At 38.4% G+C, this 17,627-nt stretch overlaps 1 protein-coding gene and 1 long non-coding RNA gene across 3 annotated transcripts in view; one reads left to right on the top strand and one right to left on the bottom strand.

Moving 5' to 3' along the window:
- LOC105398383 overlaps positions 1-17,627 on the top strand; it is a 56,466-nt gene that overhangs the window by 8,902 nt on the left and 29,937 nt on the right. The window contains exon 2 of one of the 2 annotated variants that reach the window (XM_048626133.1): positions 4,078-4,129. The exons of the other annotated variant lie outside the window; for it this stretch is intronic. The gene's annotated coding sequence lies outside the window, so the exon portion shown is untranslated. The remainder of the gene's footprint in view (positions 1-4,077; positions 4,130-17,627) is intronic. 2 annotated transcript variants of the gene reach the window in all.
- Positions 16,094-16,944, bottom strand: LOC105392596. Its single transcript, XR_007267135.1, has 2 exons — positions 16,707-16,944; positions 16,094-16,532 (listed from the first exon to the last, which is right to left on the bottom strand). It is a non-coding gene; the product is annotated as an uncharacterized LOC105392596 (long non-coding RNA).

The raw sequence follows: 17,627 nt of genomic DNA, 5'->3' as shown, positions 1-17,627 counted from the left end.
GAGCACTAATAAACAATGCATATTATTATGAAACAAATTACAAAGATAAAAAATTATGAACCTTATCCTGTTTTATACTACTTTAAAATTACAGTTTTAAAATCTGTTGTCTCTACTCTGCCTTTTACAGTGCTATTAACTATAAATAGCCTTTTCGTCTTGCATGGGTAATTGGCTGAATCACAAAAAGCTTTAATTATATTTATTAAGCGTAATTAGAAATAAAAGCGGTTTAGCCCACCACTGACTGTGAGGCTGAGCAACGACAAAGGGTGTTTGCGACTGAAATAGTTTTTTTAAGCTGGTACTATGCGCCTGGTCGTCCGTCACGTTGGTAGCGTCCCTTATAATCTCGGGCATGTGGTTGTCTCAAAAGGAACGTTTATTATTTTTTATTACATAATAATTGTGGTGAGTGACGAAGGCGTGCCCACCGGTCAGTGACCTCGGGGACCGACCATTGGCATTGTGCTACATCAGTAGTCTTCCATGTGACTTACCGCTCTATGCAACTTAGTTGTTTTTTCAGTCAATTTGTGTGGGACTACTCTACCTTGAGATTGGGAGTATTATGTTTAGGGAAATGGCGAATGTTCTAAGATAATCTTGTCAGTGGCGTATTTTATTTTAATATATATTTTCCTATTTTATCATTAAAGTATACGTACTAGGTAGATTAGGTATTGCATTGTTGAGCAACTAAACGTAATTACGTGACTGTAAATTCGTAGCAGAGCGTAGCTAACAGTGTGATCGTGAATGAACTATGATCGCTGTGCATCGCGACTATTCGTGACCGTGGTAGGACATCCTGCCGCAGTAGCTCAGAGGCTTAAGCGGTTTCTGTGGTTTTTCAACTTTGTCAACAAAAAGGAAACCACAGCTGCTAAACTTAGTTCACTGTGGCTAAGTTTAGCAGCTTAATATTAAGTTGAAAATTTTTAATCTTCTACTTATAAGTGTTCCGTTCATAATTATACATAAAAAATATAATTAACGAAACAATAGATGAAATATTTCATGTTTTTCGAAATCCATTAAAATGCCGATAAAAACACCCTGAAACCACAGAGATATTAGAGTGGTATACCTATAACTTAAATGGAATAAGATTTAGAAAGCTGACCAATCGGCAATGATAACAAAAAAGTGATGGAAAGTTCCATTATTGTGTGGGTACAATATGAGCTGCTACGCGGCGGTCTCGCTACGCCGATACAAAAGAACTCAACGGGCGCGCGCGTGCTACGAAATCAAAGTTCCTAAAACATTCGTTATTAATAAATCGATATAATGTATATAACATTATATAAATATACATTATATATATATATATATTTTGTATTCTTTTCTTTTTTTCTGTTTTTGTTGTTCATTGTGTCAAATAAATGTTTTCTTTCTTTCTTTCTTTCATTATACAGTGTATCTAAGTATTAAATGGATTGTCATTATTTTACTCACGAGTACCTACATATGATGACCTACATAGATTTTGATGTACATAATTTCGTATGCTTACAACCCAGATTAACACTAAGACAGCTCACGGGAAATGTTAGCGATTCATAAATAACTTTTACGGAACTTTGTTTGGTACTCCAGAAATAAAATTAGAATTAATGCAAGATAATCCTTCGCTATTGCTGTGTTGAAAATACCAAAAGTATACAGTCTTATCCAAAATTTATTGTTATAGTCTTAATGCTTTTTAATAATTCTACAATACATTATTATAGATTTGGTTACTTCATAATCGTATTTTAACGAAAACAAAAATCATTTACAATTTAACTGAAATAAAAATATATTTTTGACTTTTTCCTAGCATTCATTTTCATAGGTATAAGAATATAAATATTTTCGCAATGGATCTCTAACGATCTATATTTATTATTGCATCAGTCACGACGCCAGCTCGGAGTCATTGCACTCGATAGAATAGTAAGTCACACGGTCTTCAACGTAAGAAAGTTAACTTTTTCTATTATCACCTTAATATCGCGTGTGGTCTATATCTTAATACTATAAATTATATTGAACATCAGTTAATATTCATCAATCGATTAGCCTTAATATGATAAGGAAATAACTAATAACGGATGTCTTTCTAATTTGAATATATCCAAATATTAACAGATTTATCGTGTGCAAAAAAACATGTCTCGATGTTGACATCATTGATAGAATTTCGAACGAACAAGATCAATAAACTCGGGCTTGTTTTATTTTATGTAAGTCAGAATTTTAAGTTAATTAAGTAGATATAATATTAGATGTAGATGTTATAAGATATGTTATTTTGTGTCAAAGGTCTGACCTACTCATGAAAACAAATTGGTACGCTATATTCACAATATAAATAAAAAAGAGTCAAATAATCATAATCTATTTATTAGAAATGAGAAATCATTAAGTTTAATTTTCGAGCTGTTACCTATTTACACATGTGTTGGTGCTACCTACGTGTGTAGTGTGTTGCGTGGCGCTTCACGGTGCGCTCGTGTCGCGGGTGAAATACCAATTCGGCGAGTCACCGTGCCGGCGCTAGCGCAACTCTCCGTTTTTCGATAATTTGGACCAAAATAGCGTTGGGTCCGTTACAACCTACAAGTAGGTGAGAAATGGTTTCTTGTGTTCTTTTTAACAGTTACCTCTTGCCTTAAATAAGAGATGGGGAACTTTCTTTTGCCGATTATAGAGTTGTATTTAAATACTTTTTTGCAACGAGATTAAACGTTTATAAAAGCGTATTGTTGGTCTCACAACCGAGGCGTCAAGAATTTGTATAATGTAAGAATGCCTTACACAAGATTCTACGTGCGATGATATTATTGGTCGGCAGCGTGTGCGCGACTTAGGAATAGAGACTAGATATTGCCGGGATTGCCGCGGGAGCCTTCGGAAGAGTCGGGCGGAATGTGCGCGCAAGGTCATTGCGCCCTGCGCGGTCATGCACCGCCCCCGCCGCCCCGCGCGCGCCCGCGCCGCCCCCCGCCGCGCCCTCGGCACCCACCACCGGCATTGTCTAGCGCGGGCACCGGGCCTGGCCACGATCAGCCTGATAAAGGGGAAGCAGCCGTAGCGCCGCCGCCCGATGGGAACCATTTCAATGCGAATCCTCTTGTTTTTTCCCTTTTGCCCCTGATCCATGGGCCGACAGTGCACGAGCGCCGGCGGCAGTATTGTTCCTCGCTCTAACGCCATCTTCTAACCTCCTATTCAAGAGCAAGGCTGCGCGGACGCCGAGCTTTATTTACGATCTTTAATCCGGCTCCATTTATCCGATCCGTGAAACACCAATAGAAAATGCTGCTATACAATGTTATCTGTAATCGCTCTATTATAAAATTATTACTTCGGTACTGTTTGCAAATGGCTTTGACTCGATTTTTTATGGTATACTGATCTAAAATATACAGCTAGGTGTAAAGGCAATATTACTAATATTACAGGGAAGTATTTAAAATTTAAAATGTCAGTTCCGTTAGGTAGTGAAATGAATGTTAATTAATGATTTTATTTAAAATATAATTTATTGTAAAGCGACCTTCACTAGTCGTTAACTGGAAGTTAAATTTATGAGGGACATGAATTTTACGGAATTTCCAGTAGCAAAGATGTTGTATTATGTTTGATCAAACAATTTCACCTACAAAGATTTATAGGGTGCTAAAATTTATGCATACACTAATGTTGGTGAAATTAAGATGATACGTATAATGAATGAATGTGATTTGTTTGATGGATCTAGTTAGCCTACTTGTATATGTGTAGTAAGTCTCAAATGCTTGTTAACTCGTGTTTGGGTTGAATGCTCATGTGTTTGCAGTCCTGCTCCACCTTTCTACGTGAAGGTGTAATGTAGAGCAGTAGAAAGTATTCGTTGTTGTACGAGTATCAGCTGCTCCAATAACTTACTCCAGCAGCGCAAATATCGTCCACTTTTAACGGTACGTCGCGCGGTATTACAGATTCACTGCTTGTTTATTCTACACTTATCTTAAAACGGTGTTTAACATAGAAACAATTCGCATTAGTTGAATATGAGTGAGTAATGTTTGTGTCTATTGTGTGCAGGTACGGAGTGCACTTGGCAAAGCAGATAGCACTCTAGCAGTTCACAGAGAGGGTAAATATACGATGTTTATTGAACTTTAGATTTTAATCTTGTCGATTGTTTGAGTTGATTTTCTACTGTGGGACTTTTTTGTGCGAGATTACTATCTAATGGCTAGTGGTTTTGCATAATAGGGTGGTGTGTGTATGTGTGCTAGTGTGTGCAATGATTAGAGAGCGGCGGCGGTGGCGGTGGCGGGGCGGCGGCGTGCGCTGACACGGTGGTACACATGGACACACAATGCGCTCGTGGGACAACATTGAACTTTACAACTCGTGCCTTTTTGCGCACACAATTGCGTTGCGAAGAATATTCGATCAGTCTCTCCCCAAACAAAACAAACACCTTCAAGTGCATATTGACAATCACGTTATGACATCGCACAAAATGGGCGCGGGCGGGCGTCTCTACTGCTCCACAGATTTATTGTTATTGAATAAACGCGAGGAGCGCCTCCGTTGTGATTTGATCGAGGAGGTGGACTTTTTATGTCAATCACTTCTTAGAATGCTTCTTGTACGGGAGAAGTACGCATAGTCATTTCACATGTTATTGTCAGTCATTGTTGGGAGCGGTAGGTGTGTAATAGCAGTGGTGGTGCAGTTAGGCTGGTTTGTTTGCGGATTGAGATGTGGTGGAGAGAGCGCGGAGTGACAGGTGCGATGTTCTACCACTTGTACCTACGGCCCAGGGTCAGGGAAATTCTCGCCTTTAACAATAGATTCTTACGAAGTGTTTAGACTGAATTGGCCGCGTAATACCACATAATGGCCAGTATTATAAAGGACGCCTAGTCGCAAGTAAACACGATGCATTTAAGTTCCGTGGGCAGTGTATGTAAATCGCTGGAATAAACAGGTTCTCGAGTACGTGAGTTAGTAGATTTTAGTTTATAAATGAGATCGCGGCGTCCAGTGGTCGTTAAGAAAACAGATTTTATCATTAGATACGTACTAGGTTTGTTTATCAAGGGCCATATAGTGTGGCACTTTCAAATTTAATTATTCTACTCTGATTTCAAGGAGAGATGCTGAGTTTCTCAAAAGAATAATTTGAGAATTTTATTGTAGCTCAAAGATAAACTATTTGACGGGTGCTATAAAATCCTTAATTTGTGTCTGGAGAGATTTATGAGTACTACGCATACGTTCACTGCTCATAAAAGCTTCTCGTAACGCGGGAGTTCACCGAGTGAGCGTGATCACATTCCGCGCATGCTGCGGTCAGGCGCACGCAGGTTATTGCAGGAAACAAAGAATTTTCAATATTATCTCTGAATACGCCCCTGTGAGTACTAGTAGCTACGTGCAGGAGATTTTTTTTTCATGAGTGACTTAGGTAAATATAGCTTACTTATTTATCCTAATAAATATATCAACCCAATCCACTTATCAAAGATAATAATTTAATTTATAATTATAATGATGCACATTGAACTTAATTAATTAATAGTTACTGGATATTTTTTCTACTAACTGGAAATATAAACCACCTTTATTGACAGGCATAGGTAATCATCTGCATTCTGACTTCTTTCGATGGTAGTTACTTGTTACTGCAAAAGTGAGACTTTAACGTTCTCATGAGTCGCGTGAGTGGCAATTATAGTGATTTAGATAAGAACAGCGTCCGGTTGCCACTGCGCCGATGTGACGACTGCACTGCCTATAACTAGATTAGATGAACTACTTCAAGGCTATAATATACAGAGCAATACATCGTAAATTCAGGAATCTCTTAGTGTCCCATTAATCATTTAATGATCGAAAACCTCGATTATTTCCTCGTATCTCAAGTACTTTCAAGAAGTCCTGAAAGTGGCTCTAAATCACGGTTTATTTTATGGAGACACGTCTTGTCTAATTAGGAATTCTAATTATGTTCACTGTTCGCAATTTATCGGTGCTTCATTTAATGGTGGAGCAGTGTCGTAGGTAGATGCAGCGGGCGCGTGGGTCAGCGCCGAGCACGAGCACCCGCCGCCGCCGCCGCCTAACGACTTGCACTCGCATTTATTAGACTACCACCAGCACACGCCCCTATAATCCTTATTGTAACTATGAAAGTGCTTCTTTTGCAACCTCAGGAACAACGAGCGCGAGCGCCCCGCGTGTCCCTCGCACTGTCAGATGCTAAGCGGAGACATGACACCGCCCGACATTCCGCCTGGCACCAGCATTGCCTTAGATAAACACGCAAACCTATTCTTAGTGCTTAACTACACAAAATAGAGTACTTAGAGCTCGCGTGCGAACGAGAAGAGGTTACTGGGGAAAGTTGCAATTTATAGCGATGAATGTGCAATTTGGTTTTAAATACTCAATTAAAATGCTCGATTTCGGTATCGGATAAAAGAATCCAATGAAAACTGGTTAACGAGATGGAAGGACGCGAGCCTTTTTCGGTTATTCCGTGAAAGCTGAATAGCATTCACACGTTCGAAAACAGATGGCCCAGTTTACGGAAGCAGAATAATTGGGTCAGGCGAGCAACCTGTCGGCTCGCTCACACGCATTGTCTCACGCCGCCCCGCGCGCGCTACTCTACCTTGAGCTTGCGGAGGCGAGCTGAGCATTGTTGTGCGGCGGTCATGATACGCCGGTGACGTCGCACTCGCGAGTCCCGTTAGCTCTCGGTCAAGTTCGGCCCATTGTGACGTGACTGTCACTGCGACACACGGCCGCGGCCGCCCCGCCAGCCTGACCTACGCCGATCCGATGCCCCCGCCTTCCTCGTTATCTTTATGTTGTCAGGATGTGTTTTAATTTCATTTTCGTTCGTAAAACTAGTAAGTCATACTTGTTCTGGTCCTGACACACTGACCGTGTTCCTTCTGGCAGCGTGATGTAGGATTTAGGCGCAGTCAGATCTGTCCATTTCCCCAACAAGATGACACGCTCGTTAGCACTCGGAACAACATTTAACACTCTCGCAGTCACGGTCACTAATTACAGACATCATTTGTCGAAACCTCATGTAAGGTCAAGCGTTGCTTTCTAATCCCGTCTTCTTCACAGAACCTAATTATAAAGAAAGAAATAAAAGTTATAATCTATTTACAACATTAGTTTGATTAATATGCTACATTTAGTTGCGCTCCTGCGAAAATTATGCAAGTGATCTTTAATTAAGTGGTAAATGATGGGATTGAATGTTTTTAGCATATCATGAATATCTGAGTTTACATAAATATACATGAAGCAAAACAGTAAGGGAAATAGAGACAAAGGGTAGGAATGTTCCTAACTGCAGGGCACGTACAAAGGAAGATAATCTCCACCGTGTGTGTATTTCTAGCGGAGACCTAAAGCTATAATTTCATTGTACAAAGGCGCATTGTGATCAATAATTGCAGTGGACCGATGTATGTAGGTATGCATATTGAAATAACTAGCCACTCATCCATAGTCAGCATGGGAATCCTCCCTGGGATAATGCAATTGCTTTCAAGCTCGATTACATATTGCCTATTGTGGCTTCTAAAGGTCTTCTTTCTTCATTATTATTTATGCCCTCATGCAATTGAAAATACATAGGTACTTACATCAATTTTGTATTTGTAAAGTTTATCGGTACCTGTCTTTCAATGTTGCATTCATAAGTACTTTGTATGTGTAACATTTTTGTTTTTAAATAAAATGAATGAAGAATCTATGTTTTATTTTTTGAATATTATGTTACTACTTAGCATCAGTCATTCAAATGATATTCCGTTAAAATATTTTACACATTCACAGAAACTATGACTGCCCTGCAACAGCTATGATGATTATAACAACTATACATAGGAACTGTTAGGTTAAACGCTCCAGTTCCTTCCTAAGCCCGCTGAGTGTCAACACGATGATTTCCTAATCTCTCCGTCGCTTGTTACATTACTGTTACGAGTCACACCGGCGTGTCTCCATAAGAACAGTCGTCAACGGTGACGAATATAAAAACTCGGTGATCTACGTGAATCTCTTAGGGAATACCGTTAAATTGGGCAATTTGTGATCGCATGGTCTCTGCGCGTGGGCATAACTGTCGCACGGAGCCGCGTTATGCGCCTCGTCATATGTAACTTTAATTGCTCTCTTTAACTCTTAGCTCATCTCGTCCCGTTGCATTTTTTCGCTAAGCGGCTTCACGCTTATGGCTGCACTTTATGGCGGAAGTTGAGTAAGTGATACTTAGAGAGATTTTTAAGATTATAATGCATTGCAGGCTACCAAGTTTAACATAGCTATAGCTCGTATTTTGAATTAATATAGGAGATTTGGTTTCTAGGATAACATAAGATAATCTGTAATAGTAAGTATTGTAAGTCAACGACGACCGAATGGCGTAGTGGTTAGTGACCCTGACTACTGAGCCGAAGGTCCCGGGTTCGATTCCCGGCTGGGGCAGATATTTGTTTAAAGACAGATATTTGTACTCGGGTCTTGGGTGTTGATATTTATGTTTAGTATCTATCTATCTATGTATTTGTGTAGATATATCAGCTGTCCGACACCCATAACACAGGTTCTGCCTAGCTTGGGGTCGGATGGCCGTGTGTGAGATGTCCCCACATATTTTTTATTTAATTACTAAATTCGCCACGTTTTTAGCGAATAGATTCGAATAATTAGTGGAAAGGCGAGTCCCACTGACCTCATGTGCAAATAAGTGTTCCTCTATTGTTGATTGTTGCATTCTAATCGCGGGTCGGATATGTAATTTCTTTTCAGGTTTAAGCTTTTAAATTTTAATTATGCATTGTTTCTCGGTCTTTACCGAACGAAGATTTGACTGATATCCATATTCTATACATATCAACCGGCGTTTAAGCATTGTTACTCTGAGATGGGTACACTACATAAATCCGAATTACTTTTTTACGAATATGAAAATAACGATTTTTAAAATTACGAATTTCATAATTCCGTATAATTCACAATCCCGAATTTTAAGTTTCCGAATAAAGAAAATCACGAATAGTTAATAAACGAAATTTCAAACAACATATTTATTAAAATGACGAAAGTCAATTTTCCGAATATTATTATTTCGATGTTTTAATAGTACGACTTTTTATTATATCGAATTGTTAAAATTACTAATCCCGAAGTTTTAATATTCCGAAAGTAGAAATTCCCGATTGTATCTTAGTTGACAAGAAATAGTTATTAAGAATAGTGTGTTTATTAACAGCATAATCCGTATACAATTTAACAATATTTTTTAAACTATATTATGTGAAACGCTCCGCTCCGCTTCGCTGCGCTCCGCTTTGTTTTTCGATACCTATGTGCACCTAACACGCTCCTCCTCGCTTTGCTCGTCGTCACACCTATCTTTAGATTTAGGTCCTAAGGTATTTAAGGTTAAACACCGTAAAAATCCGAGAAATTTTATTGCTTTGTTGTGTTACTTAACAACAAATACTACAAATAGTTTTCCATTTACAATATTTTTACTCTATATTTGAAACGCTCCGCTGCGCTCCGCTTTGTTTTTCAATATCTATATGTGCACCTAACATGCTCCTCCTCGCTTTGCTCGTCGTCGCACCTATCTTTAGGTTTAGGTCCTAAGGTTTTTAAGGTTAAAATTCCGGGCAATTGTTTTGCTCTATATTTGAAACGCTCCGCTCCGCTTCGCTGCGCTCCGCTTTGTTTTTTGATATCTATGTGCACCTAACACGCTCCTCCTCGCTTTGCTCGTCGTCGCACCTATCTTTAGGTTTTGGGTCTAAGGTTTTTAAGACGTTTGTGGTTTTTTTTTCAAAATCACGAATTATCACATTTTCGATCGGGATTTGAACTTTTCGTGATTATAATAAATCGGTATTTTATTTTTCGTATGCTTAAGTAATCGTATTTTTTAACGTTCGTGTATTTGACATTCGTAATAACAAATCTTCGTGATTATAATATTCGAAATTATAATTTACGTGATTTTTAGAATTCGGCATTTAAAAAAATCGGTATTGCAATATTTCGTAAATTACATATTCGGTGTTTTCAAATTCGGAAAAAAGTTTTTCGGAATATTTGGGTGTTCCCCTCTGAGATCCTCTTCCACATAGGCGACCCAATAAAATCTGAGGCTGACTAAAATCATCAGATATTTTACTAATGGTACACACTTTCATATGACCTTATCCTAGAAACGTATTCATGCAAGATATGACATGGTTGAAATTAGCATATAAAATTGCATTGGTTACGCCTTCCGATCCGTATACAATGGACATTTTAGACAAATCATTTGCATTTGTACAACAGACAATTTGGAGTTACGGTCAAGGAGTATGTTGGTTAGTTTTTTTTTACCACAGATACGATCATCTTCCGAATTTTCGTTTTTTTGGTCCATATACAGGACAGAGATCACATAGATATAGTGCGACAACCTTATCTGTTCCGGTGAGAGTAAACTAAATTGATCCATATCTCATTGCTTACTAATGAATTGTATATTGTAAAAGATTAGATGGGTTTATTAACACCGCAAGAGCGAATTAACAGTACGAGCAAACATAAAATCGTATAGAATGAAGAAATATTAGACATTTATGTGAACTCTCACCGGAACAGATAAGTTTGTGGCACTGTACCTATGTAGGCACATATATGTTTATAATTTTTATTTTTATTGTACCTATAATGTTGTGTGATTATGAGCCATGCTCGAAATAAATGAATTGGAATTTGAATAAGCGTTCATCCCGAAAACAAGTAAACGTAGCACTGATGGTGGATGTTAATACCGATAACGGCTATCCCGTGAACATGATCATTGTAATACCCCATTTACACTCTCGCACGAGTGGCGAGGCGAGCGACAAGGCGAGGGGCGAGGCGCGAGTGTGAACAGACGCTCGTGGCTCGCCTCCTCGCTCGCCTCGCCACTCGCGGCGCTCGCGTCCGGAGCGGTTTTTGGGGCACGAGTCAAAGGAGCTCGCGTCGAGCGCGTCGTACGCGAGCGGGTGTTTACACTCTCGCGTCCGCTTCATTCTGGCTTCTACATCGTGCCGCGCAGGTTGTGTTCGTCGTCGTATAATTATAACGTAGTGTTTTTTCCTCAGTTGTATAATGGATTGGTCGCAAGACGAAACATTTAATTTCATATAAGTAAATATTTCAATAAAATAATAATAATAAAAAAACACTAAAACGTAAGAAATAAAAGCAGTACTTACTAGGGCATGCAATACCGGTAATATTTTCAATACCGGTATTGAGTTCCGGTATTAGAACTCAATACCGGAATCCCGGTACTAATACCGGTATTAGACTTCCTTGTTATAAATGGTATATATTATAGGTTTAAAGGTCGTATAGGGCAAAATACAACAAGAAAAAGCCATCAAATTCTGTATTATGTAATATTTTTTACGAGAATTGAGTATTAGAGTTAAAATTTTAGAACGCATGGACAACAAGTAGGTTTCCAAAGGCCAAAAACCGCATGTAACGGCTGAAAACAAGTGCACTTTTATAGTATATAGGAGCACAAGGCTAATTATATCTTAATCGCTTGATTTATAGCCTAAAAAATGTCCGATTCCGGTATTACTTCAATACCGGTATTAACTTTCAATACCGGTATTGAAAAAAGCGTGGATTTTGTCCGGGATCCCGGTATTACGCAATACCGGTATTGCGGTATTGCATGCCCTAGTACTTACCTGCTTAGATATATTACTTAGTAGGGCAAAACACCCAGTAACTGACCACCTTAAGGGAGTTGTTCCAGTAATTTATCTGTAGCGGGCTCAATTCTTGTCGCTTATTAAATCTGATTTTTGTTTTAGAAACTAGAATAACAGAGCTACATTCCTGAGTAAATAGCAAACATGTAGAAGTTACTCATTTTTTTATATATTTTTGCAAACAAAAAGTAGTGATTTTCCCAGTAACTGACCACTAAAATCTAGTAACTGACCACACTCGATGCCAGTAACTGACCACCAATTTAAAATGGTTTAAAAATGGAATTATCATTAAATCTTATTATTATTTATTTATTTGATTACTTCATGTAATAGTACCGATCCTCTGGTCTCTTTTAATGTGTGACACATCACTTTTGCTCAAGGTTTCTTAACTGAAAAGTGCATTAAATTAATTAATCAGATTAATGCATAATTTTATGATATCTTATCCTAATAATCAACCATTTATTTATTAAAAACACAAGTTTATGCATTTTTGTTAAATACTAAAAACAAAGGAATAAACACACATGCACATAGTGTACAAGCATTTTAAATTTACAGCTTTCAGGGAGATTACGTGGCCCCAATGTAGTACCTTCAGATAAGTCACAGAAAGGGCGATTTTGTTTGTCCGGAACAAGCCAGGATCAGTGGGACAGGCCCATGAAGCATTCATGGTGCCAGAAACGAGCATTTTCACATATAAAGCAGCGAATCCAAGCGCTAAAGCCGGTCTTTTCCATATTCGGTATCAACTGATGAAGAGGAGGAATCGTGGCGGATTGTATTGTCGGCCTGGGAAAACATAAATTCCCCGCCGGAAAAGTAGGCCCTTTCCCCGCCGGTCCTTTCAAGGATGTAGGACCAGAGACAGATTGTTTTCATTATTGCTGAAACCCCACCCAGAGACTTTCAGTGCGGCTAAAATAGTCATTGAGGCTAGCCATTGTAATTATGACCGAATCAGATATTGGGGGTTAGTTTTTCAGGATACAAAGATGGATGCCTTGCCGAACGGGATTTCAATGACTTTGTTGAGGATTCAACTGGAATATTTAGGATGCTGTTGAAACGTGCTTTCGTAGGTAAGTATTTGGCCAAAGACAGGAGTAGTCATTTCTGCAAGGGGGACAGGGAATCTTTGCCTCGTTGAAGAGGCGTCACTGAAGCAGAACATCGCTGTACTTTCTGCATTTTCCGCTGCTGGACTAATGTGTCTGCCAATGATAGTATAGCGTTGCCAGTGGATTCCGGATAGTTGTGGTCTCGGTTCCAAATGGCTGGGGTGTTGGTCGTGGTAACAACTTATAGAAGAATGCCCCATTTCTTGTGTGCCAATTTTACCGTTCTGTTTGAAATCCGCTGGCCGTTCATAATGCCATTGAAGGGCGTGTTGGTGCACCGGCTGAGGGTGCTAGCATTGTAGTGATGCTTTCTTTTTCCTATTTTGCTGAAGTGGCTTTGCCTGGCTTTGGAAAAATGTGGAGGCGCGTTTCGTCGGTAACGTATATTCGGGTTGGATCATTAATAGCGTCATTGAGGTCTTGTTCGCCAAGTGCTTTTGTGCTCGGGGAATTTCATCTGGTTCACAAGCGCTGGCATTGGTTAGGTACGCCTTCAGCTGTTCTGCTAGCATAGATAGCATTTGAGTATCTTTTCATAGAGTGAGATGGTGAAAGCCATTTGTCTCCTGGTCTTGCATACTTGAAGGGACTGCTCCAAGGATTATCTTTAAGGAAAAATGGTGACATCTGTCTTTATCCTGGAGAATCCACATTATCCTAGGCTGATAGTATGCTCCACTAGCGTTTTTATCTTCCTCATCTGCTAATACCGAATCTGGAACAAACTTGGACTTTGTGTTTGAATTCTCTATATTTTAAAAGGTGCTTGCATGTCACCCTGAATTATTTTGGAATGTCTTGTTGATCCAAGTTTGTCTCAGACAAGTGGAATTGCCTTTTCTATACTTTTTTTGCTATCTTGGCGCTTCTTCATCTCGCTGAAAGCTGTAAAAATATATCATATACAATAATACCAGTAACTGACCACCAATTTACCCAATAACTGACCACCTATGTCAGTAAATGGAAGGAGTGAAGATAGAATGCTCATATTTTGACACAAGAAAATTGCACATATGAGCTTTAATATTACGTTCTTATTTTGCCTAAATTCAGCTTCAACCAAAAATCCCAATAACCGACATAGGTGGTCAGTTATTGGAAAATCGCTGTTTTGTCGTCCAGTAACTGTCCACCCCATTAAAAACAATCAAACGGGAAATAACAAGCCGAATCTTATCAAAAACGTAATCTTTATAATTAAATCTATATGGTATAATTTTTTCTTTCAATGATTTCAATTTTTTTCATGGTAAATTTTACGATCAAAAAATTCACTTACCTTAACAAATACGTTAGTCACAACTGCAATTTACTCGGTTCGCGCGCCAACTGAACTTTTTCGATCGCTCACTATCCATCTGTTGGCGGCTGGCAAAATCTTTTGTATCAGTAATGCTCTCAATGAATCACAAAATAGACTGGATGTTCACTAGATGGCCCTGCTTGGCTATATTTCTTATTTATTGGAGTTGAAGAGGAAGGTGGTCAGTTACTGGCACATGGTCAGTTACTGGGTGTTTTGCCCTACTGTCACATAGAATAGGTCTAAACCATGTCTGAACCTTAAATTATTTCTTACGTTTTAGTGGTTTTTTGAAGTCGTTTTTTTATCATTATTTTATTTTATTACTTATTTATACTTAGTTTATTTGCAATAATTGACAATCAAAATTAAGAAGCAAATGATACCTATAAGTCCTACTAGTCAGTAGTAAACACGAAGTAGTTTCTATATACCTACCGTTGAGGAGTTCCCTTGACTACCTTCCGTTTCCATCATCAGCTCAGCTCAAGGTCACCATCATATTTTTTTTAATGTTAAAAATATAGGTACAGCTGAACACAAAAGAGTAGAGATTAATGTTTTTGGAACTAAACAGATTTAAACCTGGCAATAAAAAAAACTTGTGATTTGTGGTCTGTTTCTATGGTTTGAATGTCAAACTCGCCCTGTTCCTGCTGAGCCCTTAGCACGAACTTTCGTCGAGGACGTGAAGTAAATCTGACACGATGAATTTTGTAGGGAAATATGAACAGCGCCCCTGGCGGGCAGTAGCAGAACTAAAATCGGCAGCAGGAACTTTTCGTCGTGTAGTAACGTGTATGGTAACGTGAAGTATTTTGCGGTTTGTATAGGAAATGGTAGCATGAATTTGATTTTGACATATCGTATCGTGAGTTTACTCGAAGATTTTCTCACTGCAAATTATTCAGTGACAACTATTTAAAATGGAAGTTAGAGCATTTATTTCTTTTGGTTTTCGTAGTTTTTATTCATTACCAATATGCTACGACCACGTAGATACCCTACTAAACTAAACTAGTATTTATTACACGCAGCAAGAGACGAAGATGAGGAGGGTAGCCCAGAGGCAAAATTTACAAAAATTCATGGGAAATGTAGGGTTGTGATGTGTGTGATTTAAAATCGATGGTGCTGTTTGGAGCAAGACCATTATACAACTGTTCAGTGTGCAAAATCTATTAAGTACAGCGTGCCGTATGTTGCATTACGTGGCCCTCGATTTTGGCGTGTCTGACCGTGATGACGTGGTGATTGAAGCTCGTGATGAATGCGTACTAGACTGGAAGTGCCGAGAATCCATCGTGACAGATGAGATCCATGGCATCCATGGCACCAATAGCAGTAAGAAGTAGCAACACAGTACACAAACGCCTATATTAACTCACGTTTTGCTTTGTAAGCTATAATTCGTAAAATTCTAATGTACCTAACTGTAGTTATGTGTAATTGTATTAATAAATACCATTATTGCTACTGTCTAGATGTGTTTGAACTCTACGCTCTCTAGAATAGTTAAGGACAGTTAGTTATTGACTTATTACCTTTAGTTAGGTTAAGTGCCAATTTCTCCATAGTCGGTTATCTAACTGACAGGGATTGATTTATTAATTATAAGTCATATCCATATAAAATTCACGAAAGATGTGTCAAAAATCAACCACTACTCCCTGGTTATGCTCAAAGCGACTACGGAGAAATTGGCACTTAACCTAACTAAAGGTAATAAGTCTCTTGGTAGGCAGGATTAATTAAATAGACTTAATTAATGATAAATCATCAACTTTCTGGGCCCACTTACTAATGGGTATAAAGTTCTGGATAAATGAAATTACCACAAAATAAATAAAATATTTACATTCTGTTTAACAGTTTTTTATTCTTTATTTTACAAAAAAACATATTTATCTTAGTAGGTAGTATCATGTAACATTTGCAAACATCAGCATAGTATAACAAAATGTATGATTTATCTTTTCTCCTAAATGTATTCTTCACCGAGCAATCAAAATGCACACTTATAATTTATGCCTTCACGGGGGTGCACTTGCAGGCGGTGGCCTGGTCCGTGATGCTGGGTACAGGATACGCTGGTATAGCTGGATTGGGCTGGCTCCTCGTACCAGGCACATGTTCCATGCTGATTCTATATCTCATCACATCAATTATATAGCATTCACCGGCAGCTTTCAATCTGACATATCCATTTTAGGGCTGAACCATCAACCATTCACTGTGCCCCCTTAGGCAATTTGGGAGCATTTTCTCTTTGTATTTATTCATATAATCACTCCATACCTGCAAAACAAATAATAATTGCATCATTAAGAATAAGAATATAACTACTAACTATTTCAAAGAAACATGAGTACTGCCAATGCTTTATCTCAAGGTAACTAGTTAATGCTTTTTAAAGAGTACCTAGTTATTAGGAAATCATTGAGAGACGAGGGGATAATCTGTCATGACAACCTTTTATGTTTAATGTTATGTTTCATGTTTAATTTTCTCCTTTGCTTATCACTCCTTGTCCCGTCCCTTCGCTATTGAGCTTGGCTAGTTCCTTCCACTTAGGTATTAAGGCACGACTGGCGACCTCTCCATCCGTGGGCCTTGGCGTTGGTATCCGTAGGCAAATATCACTGCGTTGAATTCAATAAAACAATAAACAAATTTAACAAATAATATTGAAACATTGAAAGCCGACCTGTCAGTGTCAATAGATTGATAATTTGACAGATGACAGATGACAAATGTCAAAAAAAAAAGTTAGGATGTGCGTTCAAATCATAGTTATCATCCATAGACAATTGTTAAAGTGCGTTTATAAGGAATCGCTGCTTACTTTGAAATTATTATGAAGGTTTTGAACTTAACAATCTCAGTGTGGTACAACCTTATTTTAACTCTGGTAACGTTGTAACGACCGGCACACGACGAAGGCTTATGCTGCCATTTCAATACGTTCAAAGTTAACGTGTAGTAATGAAATACGGAAACGATGAAATGTTCGTGCTAAGGGTACTGTATAAACAAATCGAATTTTGCTTAATTTTGGAGTTTTGTGGATTGTTGAGTTTGTTCACGAAGTGAAAATGAATAAAACCATTCGCAGCGAAGCTAGACAGATGATTTACAGCGTTTACCTACGATGTTTGGCGGAGAATGAGGCTGGAGAAGTATTAGTCAATATATACGATGTTTATGAAAGAGCAGCGTTTTATACTGGTGAGTAGGTACTTAATTTCTAACCATTAACATACATTGCTTATATTTCTTGTAAAAAAGTACTATTTTGATGTAATAGAATGCCTTTCAATGTGTATTTGTTATTCTTATAGAGGTTAGAAAATACTAGTGTCAAACGTTACATGACATCAGGGTCTGGATGCT

The sequence above is a fragment of the Plutella xylostella genome, chromosome 15 (genome assembly GCF_932276165.1).
Source record: "Plutella xylostella chromosome 15, ilPluXylo3.1, whole genome shotgun sequence".
In the NCBI taxonomy this organism is placed as follows: domain Eukaryota; kingdom Metazoa; phylum Arthropoda; class Insecta; order Lepidoptera; family Plutellidae; genus Plutella; species Plutella xylostella.
The sequence above is the reverse complement of the archived record's forward strand: the minus strand, read 5'-3'. Positions and strand labels throughout refer to the sequence as shown.